The 13,832-nt window shown below is 42.7% G+C and overlaps 1 protein-coding gene across 2 annotated transcripts in view; it reads left to right on the top strand.

Annotated features, from left to right (window-relative positions):
• SVIL (supervillin) overlaps positions 1-13,832 on the top strand; it is a 221,387-nt gene that overhangs the window by 51,973 nt on the left and 155,582 nt on the right. Inside the window, exons 1-2 of one of the 2 annotated variants that reach the window (XM_046679778.1) lie at positions 8,911-8,930; positions 9,319-9,419. The gene's annotated coding sequence lies outside the window, so the exon portion shown is untranslated. Of the gene's footprint in view, positions 1-8,910; positions 8,931-9,318; positions 9,420-13,832 lie in introns of those variants that run through there. The other variant, XM_046679777.1, reaches the window with a different exon arrangement.

Genomic DNA, 13,832 nt, shown 5'->3' with positions numbered 1-13,832 from the left:
GTCTATCCTGTGAGCTCCATCATGACAGGGACTTTGGTTTATCATTGTATCTCTCATGCCTAGCGCTCACAGGCAGTCGAGACTTATCTGCTAGGTATTGAACACAGGAAAGAACCAGGGTTATTCAGGTAGTTTTGGTGTGTGTATGTAGATCATATCCTAGTGCAGTTATGTTGTTTAACAATACAGCGAAGTTTTTCATTTTCCTGCCCTACTAAAGGTTTGCCCTTCAAGAGTCAAGGTTTATCTTCGATTTAGTTCTGACCTAAAGATTCTAGCAGTAACCTTGGTTTACCTTCAACATACTTCAACATAGAGATTGCAGTACCTGAACTTCTTGGTGATTTAATGGTTTTATAGTGGCAATCTGTGTAGATGGACAGAGCGCCATGGGCATCTTACGTGGCTGCTTCTTCAGTGATCAGCAGGCCCATATTTAGCACGAGGAAAAAGAGCCACATACTCAAGTCTATTTTTAATACAGAAGAGTTCCCATAATTATCTAAACACTTAGAGGTTACTTTAAGAAATTTTATATGGTTAAAGGAGCTTTTTCTCCTACAAATGAGCGACCAATAATCTTCCTGTGAATATTATATGAGAAGAAATTGAGAGTAAGAGCTAATAGAGGAAGTTGGAGAAATGGTTTGTCCATCCTCGCAGAAGATAATAATAGCCATTGCATGAGATCATTTTGTTGGCATAATTGCCCTGAGCTGCTTTTAAAATGTCAGATGTATTGCTATATAATTTACAGACAGTAAAATTCATTCTTTTTAAAAGTGTACAGCTATGAGTTTTAATAAGTGCATATAATTGCACAACCACAATTTGTGTAACCAATTTATAGTCAAAATATAAATTTCTATCGCTCTAAAAAGTTCCTTGTGCCCCTTTGTAATCAATCCCTCCATTCGGCCCTGGCCCCTGGCGACCACTGATCTATTTTCTACCCTCATAGTTTTGCCTTTTCCACTGTCATCCCAGTGGAGTCGTACAGTGTCCAGCTGTTTGAGTCTGGCTTCTCTCACTTAGCTTAAGGCACTGCAGATCTGCTCATGGTGCAGGTTGTCAGGAGTTTATTCCTTTTTATTGCTGAGTAGTATCCCGTGGTGTGGATATGTGCTGATCCATTCATCAGTTGTGGGATATTTGGGTTGTTTCTGATTTTTGGTAATTACAAATAAAACTCCCATGACTTTCATGTACAGGTTTTCATGGGAACATACATCTTTATTTTTTCTTGGATAAATACCTAGGGGCGGGATTGCTGGGTTGTATGGTAAGTATGTGTTTAACGTTATTAAAAAACCACCAAACTGCTTTCCAAAGTGGCTGTGCCATTTTCCATTCCCACTAGTGAGGTGTGAGAGCTCAATGAGCTGCTTCTGAATCCTCAAGGACTGACGCCTGGGGTGGTCTGCCTCCTTGAAGAGAAACCTCAGGATTTTTCTTTCCCCTTTGTTCCCCTCAATTTTGTGTTCCAGTCTCTTCTGCCTGAACCTTTACTTTTTTTTTTTTTTTGGTGAGGAAGATTGTCACTGAGCTAACAGCTGTGCCAATCCTCCTCTATTTTGTATGTGGGACACCGCCACAGCATGGCTTGATGAGTGGTGTGTAGGTCTGTGCCTGGGAACCAAACCTACAAACCCTGGGCCACCAAAGCAGAGTGCATGAACTTAACCACTACCCCACTGCACCAGATTGAAAAATCTTTCAACCCTTCACTGTTGCCTGAGTTTCTTTTTTCCTCCTCTGCATGCGACACAGTACCTTATATTGGGTAGATGCTAATTCCCATCTGTTTGACGTGGTTGTGGGAGACTACGTTAAACTTTCTCAAGGGGAAGGACTGCCCTCTGTGGGACTTTGGTGCATGTGTGGCAGGCTCTGCATGAGGTGGTTGAGCCCCCGCCAAGGTCTAGGAGGGAGTCCTGCCATCTCTTTCCTGACAATAAGCTATCACCTACCAGGTGTGGGCTGTAGAACTGTGTTTGGACTTTCACTGTGCTGAAGATCAAGTTTGCCCTAGGCAGAAAAGCCAGAAACCAGTCTGTGGTTATTGAAAGGTATCTAGATTTATCTTGGAGATACTAACCACGAAGGGTGTAGAATCTTGTGAAAAGATTTTTCTCTCTCTTGAAGCTTTTACGTTATTTTTCAGCCAGCGGTACAGCATAGCACAGCGGTTAAGGATGAGAACTTGGGAGCCAAACTCTGCTGCTCACCACCTGTGTGACCTGGGGCAACTTTTCTGTGCCTTAGTTTCTTCGTCTGTAGAACAGGGATAGTAATAGTAAGTAGTGGTGATGATTAAGTGGTGAATATGTGTTTGGTGCTTAGATCAGTGCCTGGCAAATATTAAGTGCTGCAGGCCTGTTAGTTGCTACTGTGATTGTTATTAACTAAACTTTATCCCCCATACTCTGAAAGCATGTGTTTTTCATGCATTGGTCCCACTTTCACAGCTGTCAGGTACTAGATACCTTTTCTTTTCTTTTTTTTTTTAAATTGGTACCTGAGCTAACAACTGTTGCCAATCTTCTTTTTTTCCCCCCTTCTTCTTCTCCCCAAAGCCCCACGATACATAGTTGTGTATTTTTAGTTGTGGGTCCTTCAAGTTGTGGCATGTGGGAAGCCGCCTCAGCATGGCCTGATGAGAGGTGCCGTGTCCGCGCCCAGGATCCAAACTGGTGAAACCCTGGGCCACCGAAGCGGAGCGCACAAACTTAACCACTGGGCCACCAGGCCGGCCCCTAGATACCTTGTCAAAGAATGACTCAAATGCAGTTACGGTGAGAGCCAGAGTTGTATGACATCACCTGGAGTGACGTCCAGGCTCTGAGTGTGCCCCGAGGCGTGTGTTTACGCTCACCGTGCTGACTTGGGTCACGTGTTTGCGTGGCGTCGGTTCTCTGGTCTGGTCGCTGATTTCTTTACTCTTGGAGGCTCAGGGGGAGGTTATGATTTCTGAGGCGCACCGTCCTGCGCCCGCAGACCTCTTCCTCCATTTGAAGGGTTGAGTCCCCCATAGTTTGGTCAGTAGGTCTGGGTTAGAGGTTTTGGCACAGCTCTTTAGTTCTCTCTCTCTCTCCCCCTAGTTTCCTTGTTGCTGTCTCAGAAATGACTTCTCTAAGTGCTGGTATTTTGCTTTATGAAAGTGGTTTCTTTGAGTGCTGCTTAGCAGCTTTGTTCTCTGACTCTTTTACACTGGCCCTCTCTCCAAGGAACAGAGCTGACCTGCTTTCCCATTTAGGACCTGTGGTTTGTGGGAATCAGTCAAGTCCCCTCTGTTTTGTGAGGCCGCTGCCTCAGGGCTGCAGCACGCGGTCCTGGGACCAGTGAGCATGCACACCGCCAGCAAGGAGGTCCGTCCTGCCCCTCGGGTGGGGTGGGCCTGCCCCGGTGTGTGCACCCCGGCTGTGATGCTGCTCTGCTCCACTCACGCACTTCAGTTATCCCCGGGGGGAAGGAATTTATGTTGTTCTGAGCATGGTCTGCAGGCTAACTCCATTCTCACGAGTGCACTAGAACTGCTCCTGAGTGCCGTAACTTATAAAATGTAAACTTGTGAGAGGCTATATGGAGTTCCAGTAGCGTTTCAATATTGTCTTACTAAACATGCACCTGCTGGCATGGGGCGGATACCAGAAAATGTTGACTTTAAGAAGGGGCGCCTCAGACTTGAAGCTCTCGAGACCCACTTCTGTAACAGGCAACCGGAAGACGTTACCTGGAGATGAGAGGAAGGAGGCGAGAGGGACCCAGAGTCAATGAGGACCCACCACCTCCTTCCCGTCGTGAGGGTTGACAGGCAGACTGTGGGGAGAGTGAGCTCTAGCTTGTAGTGTATATTTTTCTTAGCAAGCACAGTTTGAATATCAGTAAGTTTTTTTAATTTGCTATTTGTTGTTCACTTAGGGGAAAGAGAGCAAGGCCTAACATAAGCATCTTATTTTCAGGAAAACATGCCCACGTGAGGCTGGTAGAGAACAATAGAAAACATTTGCCCTCCCCAGTTGCTGAATTGCATGGATCGACTGTAAGTGTCCAGGGGTCCAAAGAGGGCCCACAGTATCAGGGCTGCTCCGAGCCACTGCGATCCCGTTGGGAGACCCCCATTGATCTCTGATGGAGGAACAGTGAGGGCTCGATTCTGAGAAGTCTCTGGGTCCTCTTTTCATTGTGGTGGCTGCACATCTAGAGTACCTCCTGAGACTGCCTGTGAAAATATACTCAAGTGGTGCTTTTCAGACTTGTTTAGCTTTAAGGACATTTGCAGAAAGCCATACTTTTTGAGGCATATTAGATGAAATGTGAAGGGTTGAAGTGTTGCATTCTGTTTTGCAACTTAGTGTATTAGATGGTTTGTCATTATAATTACATATCTATGTGTGTGTGTGTGTGTGTACAAATTGTGTATGTATATTTAATTAGTAAGTGTAAAGTTGTCTCTTACTATATGTCTTATTCAGTCCGGGCTGTTATAACAAGATACTGTAGACTGAGTTGCTTAAACAGCAAACATCTATTGCTGACAGTTCCGGAGGCTGGGAAGTGCCAGACCAGGGTGCCAGCATATTCATTCCTGGTGAGGGCTCCCTTCCTCATTAGCAGACAACCGCCTTCTTGCTGTCTCCTCAGTAGTGGAGAGAGAAAGAGGCAGCAAGCTCTCCTTGTGTCTTCCTATATGGGCACCAATCCCATCATGAGGGCTTTACCCTCATTACCTAATTACCTCTCAAAGGTCCCAACTCCAGATACCATCACACTGGGGATTAGGACCTAAACAAGTTAATTTTGAGGGACACATGGCACTATATTTGGGTTCTGTAAACAATGTAAAATCATATTGACAAGCACATCTATCTGTCTGACAGCAAGCTGTTTTTCTTCAATACTTGTTTGCTACTTGTTTATTCATTTTGTGGTTACAATTGGGCAAATAGTAGGAGGCATCAAAGATTTTATATGAGAGAACTTAAAATTGAGAATTCTGCCCATTAACAATTTTTCTACTTGTGATTTTGGATAATACCTACATCCTTTGAATTTTGGGGTAGAACACCTCCCAGGGTTTTGCAGGAGAATATTCGAAAATGTATGAGGACCTGACGTGGCCTTTTAAGAACTTGTGCTGTAATGGGATATATGGGAAGCCCACCCAATAGCAGCATAAACCCCTAAAGTGGGAAACGTGTCGCCATAGGGAGATATCCCCAAGGACAGAGGGGTGGTGGCGTTTCTGGATCTCACCAGGGAGGATTGTGGTGCTTATTTTAGCTCCCTCTCCTTCATGTGTCCCCCGCGTCAGTTGCTATTTTGATGGTGAGCATCTCCCTACAGCTGGTGGTGTGCTGGTTGCCAGGAGCCCTCACAGGGGGAACGAGCTGCCCCTTTGCCCACTGGTGACTGGTACCCCTGTCAGTCTGTCAGCATCTGTTTCTTGAGCACTGGACTCGTGCCTATGAAATAGTAAAAGCATACAATAAAGAAGGGAGTCCTGCTTATAAAAACCCACAGCCTCATTTTAGAGAAAAAATACATATGAAATACAGGTAACTCTTGATTCAGAGAAATAGAGTTCAAAAAGGTTGTCATAGTCAAATTGTACTTTGAAATACATTTAATATACCCTGACTTGCTGAAAATTACCAACATTTACTTAGTAAAAAAATCTATTATTTAGGAAAATATTCACTGTTCTGTGGATATTATTCTAGTGGGTAAAAATATTACAAGTATAATAGTTCAGGATCAAAAAATCTCCTAGAAATTACTTGACAAATAAAATGGGCCAATGTTAGTACTCTTAAAATGGTCTATTATTTGCTCTTTATCCAAGCTTTCTGTACCCCTCCTCCCTGGCCCCAATATTAAAACGAAGCCCAGGCAAGCAGCCTTCATGTGTCATTGAGAACTGTCCATTCCTCTTTCTAAAGGCGTCACAGCAGCCCCAGTGTCTTTGAAGGGAGCCCCGCCCCCTCAGCGTCCCTCCCGCCCTATCTCCTAAGGCACCTTCCCACTGTTGTCATCACTCATTTGGCTCTAACTTTGGCTCCTGCACATGGCTGTCCAGTCACTTACTAATGGTTTTTCCATCAACTTGTGTGGCCCTGGAATTGATGTTAGTAGAATGACACCTGGGCACCAATATAGTGAGTACATGTCTGAGAGGTGATAGAAGGGAGCTGTCCCCATACTGTTACAGACCCATGGCGATGTCTCTAGCTTATTGTATAGTTCCAGTCAGTGTATACTTTCTAATAGGCACATGGTTTTGCTGATTTGGAGACATTTTATTTATTTTTTACAAATTTTGAAATAATAAGAATGATTACTGTTTTATTATTACTCTTGTTGTTGTTGTGGCTAATCTAACCCTGGATGGTTGAGAATGAACTGTATTGGTCGCTTATAATCAGGTATTTGGCGTGAATTTAGGAGAGAGGAAAGTCCCTAAGGAAGAAGTGAGGCGGTCAGGGAAGGCCTCATAGAAACTGGAGGCATTGAGCTGAATCCCAGAAGGTATCTTGAGGTTTGTTGAGGATAGGGGGAAAGTGCCCATGGCTCTGTGAAAACGTCTTAAAGAACCTCCTTTCTTTGTTCTGGGCATCCAGGGAAAGAAAGAGGGGAGAAAGTAGCCAGAGGAAAAATTGGGTCTCTGGAAGCCTTGTCCCCAGAGCCTGCGATGGGGTCTGTTGGATGGATGCCTGGTGAAGGGGGACAAGACTCTGCTAAATGCTCTGGACCTAGAGGGTCCTGACACCATCGGAGTTAGGTAGTATGTGAACAAAACTCTCGGCAATGTCCCTTCACTGTGGGCACCTCCATGAGCACCTCCCGTCAAACCGAAGTCTTTGGAAACGTTAAGATGGAAGAGTGCCTTTCTCTGGAGTGTCTCCCCTCCAGATGCAATTGGTCTAGAATGAGTCACAAAGTCATGTCAGAGTTTTTGCATACAGATTGATAACTGTCTGAAAGTCAAGCGAAAATTCATTTTTGACCAGGAAGAAATGCTTTAGAAAGGTGGAGAGAGCCCTGGGGAGATGAGCAAAACCTCCTGGGTCTAACCTTGAGCTGACCTCCTCTCCCTGTTGCACTCACCATGTTGAGTCTCCTTTCCCCAAGGCCCTGTTTTCCTCTGGAACTTTTTCTGCTTTTATCCAGGTTTGACTAGATTATTAAACTTCAACCTATTACTTAATTTGGACCCTTTACTGATGGTGATCTTGCTCTTTTTTTCTCCCAAATTATCTTGAGCGCATGAAAGCTGATTTATTATTTTGTTTTCCTGTCACTTAGTATATGCTGAAGTTTTGCTGTCTAGTGACTGAGGTTTTCCTTTGTCTTTGAGCAAACCAGATTCCTAGAACTCAAGTGTCTCAGGGACAGGCCTTTCCAACTCCTTCTTGGTCTTTGGGCTCATGATCCCTACTACAGAGTTTCTTCTTTCTCCACCCACAGTACAGCCTCAAGGGGATCCTTCTGCACACTCAAGTCTGGGAACCCCTGCCCCAGAGGGCACTGGAGGGATGTCGGCCAAGGACACCGTGTGATCTTAGACACTGGGGCTCTCTGAGAGGAGAGAGTGGTGAGGGTTTCCTCTCCTGCCCTTGCCTCTTGGCTCCTTTTGGTTCTCTTGGCCTTTTTCCTTTTTGATTTCATTTTTACCTTCCTTTGTGGTAAGAGGGTACAGAAAGAGGGTCTCCTTTTCTAAAGCAGCCAGTTCCTCTTCAGTTTAGCAGGCGGAGGAGGAGCCCCAGGGGAAAGAGAGACTTAAATTGGCCAACCTCTGTTCACAAGGTGCCAAAGCCTTTTAGTAATAGACAGAATTGTGGGGGAGGAGGGAAAATGATTTTTTTTTTGGGCACAAAAAACAGTCTACTTAAATTCAATAGTTTGTCTGTGTTTACCACAACCATCTTTGTGGCTTCAAGTAATGAATTCATGGCTGTCTGAATCTCACCAAGCGGTGGTGACAATAATGCTTTTTGCTTTGTGGGAACTTCACATGGGTTGACTCGTCTCCACCCCCTCATTACCACAGGCTGATTTCCTTCTAAGTTGTCTCAGCCTGGGCTTCCGGGGAACCCCATTCTCTGTACCCGAGGCGAGATAGGTTCTGACACTGTGTCTCCCATATGCTTCTAAAAACCAGGAAGTGACGCCAGCTCTGGTCCTTTATAATGCTGGTGTGTCGTTGGCTGCCTTCCAGTTCAGGGCCTTCTGTGCTTGAATGAACTCTTTCCTGACGTGACTTTTTCAAAAGGTAATACAAGGAAGTGCCTTGACATTGTCAGGAGACAGGAGGAAGCGCTTCAGTAGCCTAAAACGAAAGATTTCCCAAAGCCACCCCTGTCTTAACCACTAACCAACTAACCGCTAACCAGCTGATAAACCTAGGGGCTTTCATCTTGAGTCTGGGATCTCAGGGGTGAAGCTTTGCTTGAGTTCTGTACCCCTCTCCCAGGCTGAGTCATCAGAACGCCACACAGGCAGTCAGCCATTTTGAGTGTAAGGAATGAGTCTTTGACCACCTGTATACAAATTACACGGAGTTAGGAAAATCACCCTGGGAGATGTATGTTTGCCATAGTCCTTCTCTGCTGTACTTCCAGTCTGGGTGGAGTTTTCCCTCTTTCCTCAGCCTTTGAAGAAAATAGATGGTGAAGATTTTCTCTTCCTGAAATTAATGGTGTGGACCAAGTTCTAGCCCGATCACTCACTCTGATGCCCTGGATGGGTTACTCTGGTCTCCTAACGTTTTTATCCCGTGTCTCTCTTTCTCTAAGGAATCAAGCCTTTGTCAGTTCCTTCTGGCTGTACCTATTCAACTCCTGGATGAATTCCAACCCGTTCTCTTCTGTTTTCTCAAGTCTTTCTTTGTTACAAGGCTTCTTTCCTAAAGCTCCTTATTTGGATCTGATGTGAGTTTGTATTTAGAAAGTGCTCCTATTTACTCAAGATAACTCTTGTCTTTAGACTAAATATCTTAAATTTCAGTCATCACAGAAAAATTAGAGCTTTGGAGAACCATTACATGGAAATTACTTTATTCACTGAGTATAAGATGAAGGAAAAAATTACATTCTTTTTATTGAGTATTTTTATAAGAGGTTTAAAAGATATTCTAACCAATGCCCTTAATTTGTAGTCACTGATGTAAGTGAATAGTTGAAAGGGGGAAAGCTCTTTAGCAGCAGAAAATTTATCCCAACAGTGTATCCTGCTTTGCTCATATATGCAGTTGTCTTATATTGTTTACTGTTTTCTTTCTTAGATTTCAAAGTGGGAATTTCCTTTCTCCTTTTTCAGAGAGAGTTTGCGTAGATGACCTTAAAGACTCAGAGAGCTGAGAGATGAAGATTTTGAAGTCATTCTATATCTGAAGCCATGATTTAAATAACAGCATTACAGTAAGTATTTAGCAAAGAAATATAACTGTTTTGTGGTGAACACGTTGGCTTTGCCTGCATTCTGAGAATAGGTTAGAGTACGTTGTGAAGGGTGAACTTGTATAACTCACATTCAACGAACAAGAGCTCTGGGTAATTAAAGCCACCTCTGTGACCGGAGTTTTCTTTCTGAACTGAGCTGTGGCTCTGAGGAGCTCTCAGGGATTCTAAGATAGACTTTTCAGAGGAGAGCAGAGCCAGGCACAGAAAGGGAGTGAAGCAACCTTCCAGGAACTGTGCTATCTGAACTGCCTCTCTGGGGCAGTATTCCTCAAAGTGTGTTCCTTGGAACACAGCTCCCTAGACTATTAATGCAGTGGAGACAGGGGTGGGAAGATGGGTCTGTGCTCATGAGTTTGGAAAACATTGGCTTAAAGTTAAACATCTTCCTTACTGAAGGATCTCAAAAAACGAATGAGCCTTGTGAATCTCCACGGGCCTGTGTAGTCGGCCGTGCTTACAAGAGTCCTATGGAACTCTTTCCTTGTGGGGCATCTGGAGACTAGTGTTCCATTTGCTTGTTAAATATTTATTGAACACTACTCATGCATGGTGTCAGATGCAAAAAACTACAGCAATGAATGAGATTGGCAATGCTTGTGTATAGACAGCAAATAAGGTAAGAAGTAAATAAGAACAAGTATTGATTGGCATGATAGCAGACGTTTGAGAGAATGGTCTCTAATGGGAGCTGGGGGGCCTGGGTTTTAATCTTGAGTCTGCCACTTATAAACTGTATGACCTTGGGCAAGACACTTGACCTCTCTTTCGATTTCCACATCTGTAAAATGGTGATAATAGCATCTACCTAGTAAGCTTATTGTGAGGATTAAAATGGTGAATGCATGCTGGCAAATACTAAACCTTATACAAGTGTTATCAAACTTTGTACTTATAATAATAGCGGCTGAATGCTTTGAAGGTTGTATGATAGACAGACTGGGGAAAAGACAGTGGTGAATGGGGACTTTTGAATAGGATGGTCCAGGACTGCTCTGAAGTGGAGATCTGTAAAGATGAGAAGTACTGAGCTATGGAGACAATACAGGGAGAGAATACAGAGGGAAGTGCAAGTGTAAAAGGGTATGTCTTATGGAGAGAAAGCATTTGACAAATTCCAACACCTCTTTAAGATTAAAAAAAAAAATAACTAAACGACAAGAACAAACTAGGAATCGAGCAGATCTTCTTGAACCTGAAAAGAGTATCTATGAAAAACCCACAGCTAACATCATACTTAATCATGAAGGACTGAAAGCTTTCCCCCTAAGATTGGGAACAAGACAAGGATGTCCACTCTATCACTTCTATTCAGTATTGTTCTAGCCAGGGCAGTTAGGAAAGAATGTGAAATAGTAGTTTTCTAGATCAGAAAGAAAGAAGTAAAACTATCTCGAGTTGCAGATGACATGATTGTGGCTTTGGAAAATCCTAAGGAATTCACTAAACTATTAGAACTAATAAATACATTCAGAAAGGCTGTAGGATACAAGATCAGTATACAAAAATCAGTTGTATTGGTATATACTTACAATAAACAATCTGAAATGAAATTAAGAAAATAATTCTTTTTACAGTAGCATGAAAAAGAATAAAATACTTAGGAATAAATTTAATCAAAGAAGTGTAAAACTGATCCAGTCAAAACTACAAGACGTTGAAATAATTTAAAGAAAATCTGAATAAATGGAAAAACATCCCATGTTCATGGATTAGAAGACTTACTATAGGTAAAATGGCAGTGCTTCCTAAAATGATCTATATATTCAATGCAATCTCTATTAAAATCTCACATTGATTCTTTACAGAAATTGATAAGCTGACCATAAAATTCATATGGAAATTTAAGGGACCTAGAATAGCCAAAACAGCCTTGAAAAAGAGCAGAATTGGAAGACTCACCCTTCATGATTTCAAAACTTAATACAAAGCTACGATAATCAAGACAGTTTGATACTGGCATAAGGATAGACATATAGCTTTTTGGAGTAGAATTGATAGACTAGAAATAAACCCATACATTTATGGTAATTGATTTTTGACAAATGTGCCAAGACAATTCATTAGAAAATAGTCTCTTCAACAAATGGTCTGGGACAACTGGATATCAACATGAAAAGAATGAAATTGGACCTCTACCTCACACATATACAAAAGTTAACTCAAAATGGATAAAAGCCTAAATGTAAGAGCTAAAACTATAATACTCTTAGAAGACGACATGGGTGTTAATCTTCATGGTCTTGGGTTAACCAACGATTTTTTAACATGTAACACCAAAAGCACAAGTGACAAAAGAAAAATAGATAAATTGGGCTTCAACAAAATTGAAAACTTTTGTGTATCAAAAGACACTATCAAGATATGGAGAGCCCACAGAATGGGAGAAAATGTTTGCATATCACATAATCTGATAAGGAACTTGTATCTAGCATATATAAAGAACTCTTACAACTCAATAATAAAAAGATAACTCAATAATAAAAAGATAACCCAATGCAAAAATAGGCAAAGATCTGAATCTACCTTTTTCCAAAGAAGATAGTCAAATGGCCAATATGCATATGAGAAAATTCTTAACACTGGCCATCAGGGAAATGCAAATCAAAACCAGAATTCTAGATTCTACTTCGTCCCCACTATGAAAGACAGACAGTAACAAGTGTTACTGAGGATGTGAAGAAATTGGAACCCTCATACACTGTGGGAACGCAAAATCTTTCTAATGCAGCTGCGTTGGAAAACAGTCTGGCAGTTCTTCACACAGTTAAACAGAGTTACCTTATGATCCAGCGTATCCACTCGTAGGTGTATACCAAGATAAATGAAAACATATGTCTATACAAAAACACAAATGTTCCCAGCAGTGTTATTCGTAACAGCCAAAGAACAGAAACAACCCAAATGTCTGTCAGCTGATGAATGGACAAATAAAATGTTGCACATCCATATGATGAGATATCACTTAGCTGTAAAAGGGAATGCAGTGCTGATGCATGCTACAACATGGATGAATCTTGAAAATATGCTAAGTGAAAAAGGCCAGACACAAAGACCACATATTGTGTGATTCCATTTATATGACATTTCCAGAACAGGCAAATCTATACAGACAGAAAGATTAATGGTTGCCTAGGACTGGAGTGTTTAGAGGGAAATTGAGAGTGACTCCTAATGAGTATGTGGTTTCTTTCTGGGGTGATGAAAATGTCTAAAATTGATTTGATAATCGTTGTACAGCTGTATGAATATACGGAAACCATTGAATTGTACACTCTAAACTGGTGGATTATATGGTATATGAATTATATATCAATAAAGCTGTTATATATATAAAAAAAGATATGTCTTGGAGGTATAACTGTCAGCACTTGGTGATAGATGGGATACAGGGAATAAGGGCAAGGGAGGAATTCAGAGTGATTGCTAGATTTTGGCCTTGGCAACTTCTGAGAAGGAGAGGAAAGGCTGCAGGAGGAGGTTTGGTGCTGTTTGTTGTGTTTGGTTTGGCTCTAATGGGGAGGGTCAGCTTTGAGAATCAAGAATTCTGTTGTGGGGGCCGGTCCTGTGGCCGAGTGGTTAAGTTCCCACGCTCTGCTTCCGCGCCCAGGGTTTCGTTGGTTTGGATCCTGGGCGCAGACGTAGGACCGCTCATCAGGCCACGCTGAGGCGGCGTCCCACATAGCACAACCTGAGGCACTCACAGCTAGAATCTACAACTACGTACTGGAGGACTTTGGGGAGAAGAAGAGGAAGGAAAGAAAAAAAAAGATTGGCAACAGATGTTAGCTCAGGTGCCAATCTCTAAAAAAAAAGAGTTCTGTTGTGGTCATATCACGTTTGAGGGACCTGTTAAATATCCAAATAGAGATATTAGGTGGACAGTTGAATGAGTCTGGAACTAAGAACAGCAATCCTGACTGAAGATAAAATTCAGCTGACAGGTAAATCCATAGGAAAGGGTGAAAACAGAGAGAGAGGGGAGGGAGAATGTGTGTGCGTGTGTGTGTGCATGCGTGTGCGCGCATTAATAAGGCTCAGGATGAGGTGGAATAGAGGAGGAGAGCCAGAGAGAAACCTGAGGAGTGTCCAGCCACGGAGGAAGGAAAGGAGGAGAGTTCAGGCTCCCGGAGCTCAGGTGATTTCAGAAGGAGGGAGGGGACCACCGAGCTGATGCTACTGAGAAGTCCATCAGAGGAGGACAGAAGTGTCCGTTGGAATAGCCAAAAGGGATGTCATCACCTTGACAAGAGTAGTTTAGTAGTGGAGACTGAAGAACGGTGGATCAAAGAGGGAATGTGGAGTGCTAGAATGGACATAGTTAGGCAACTGAAGTTTTGCTGGAACCACACTCTGATGAAAAATTGCTCTAGG

Source organism: Equus quagga, chromosome 12 (genome assembly GCF_021613505.1).
Source record: "Equus quagga isolate Etosha38 chromosome 12, UCLA_HA_Equagga_1.0, whole genome shotgun sequence".
NCBI classification, from domain to species: domain Eukaryota; kingdom Metazoa; phylum Chordata; class Mammalia; order Perissodactyla; family Equidae; genus Equus; species Equus quagga.
This window is presented reverse-complemented; position numbering and strand designations above follow the sequence as displayed.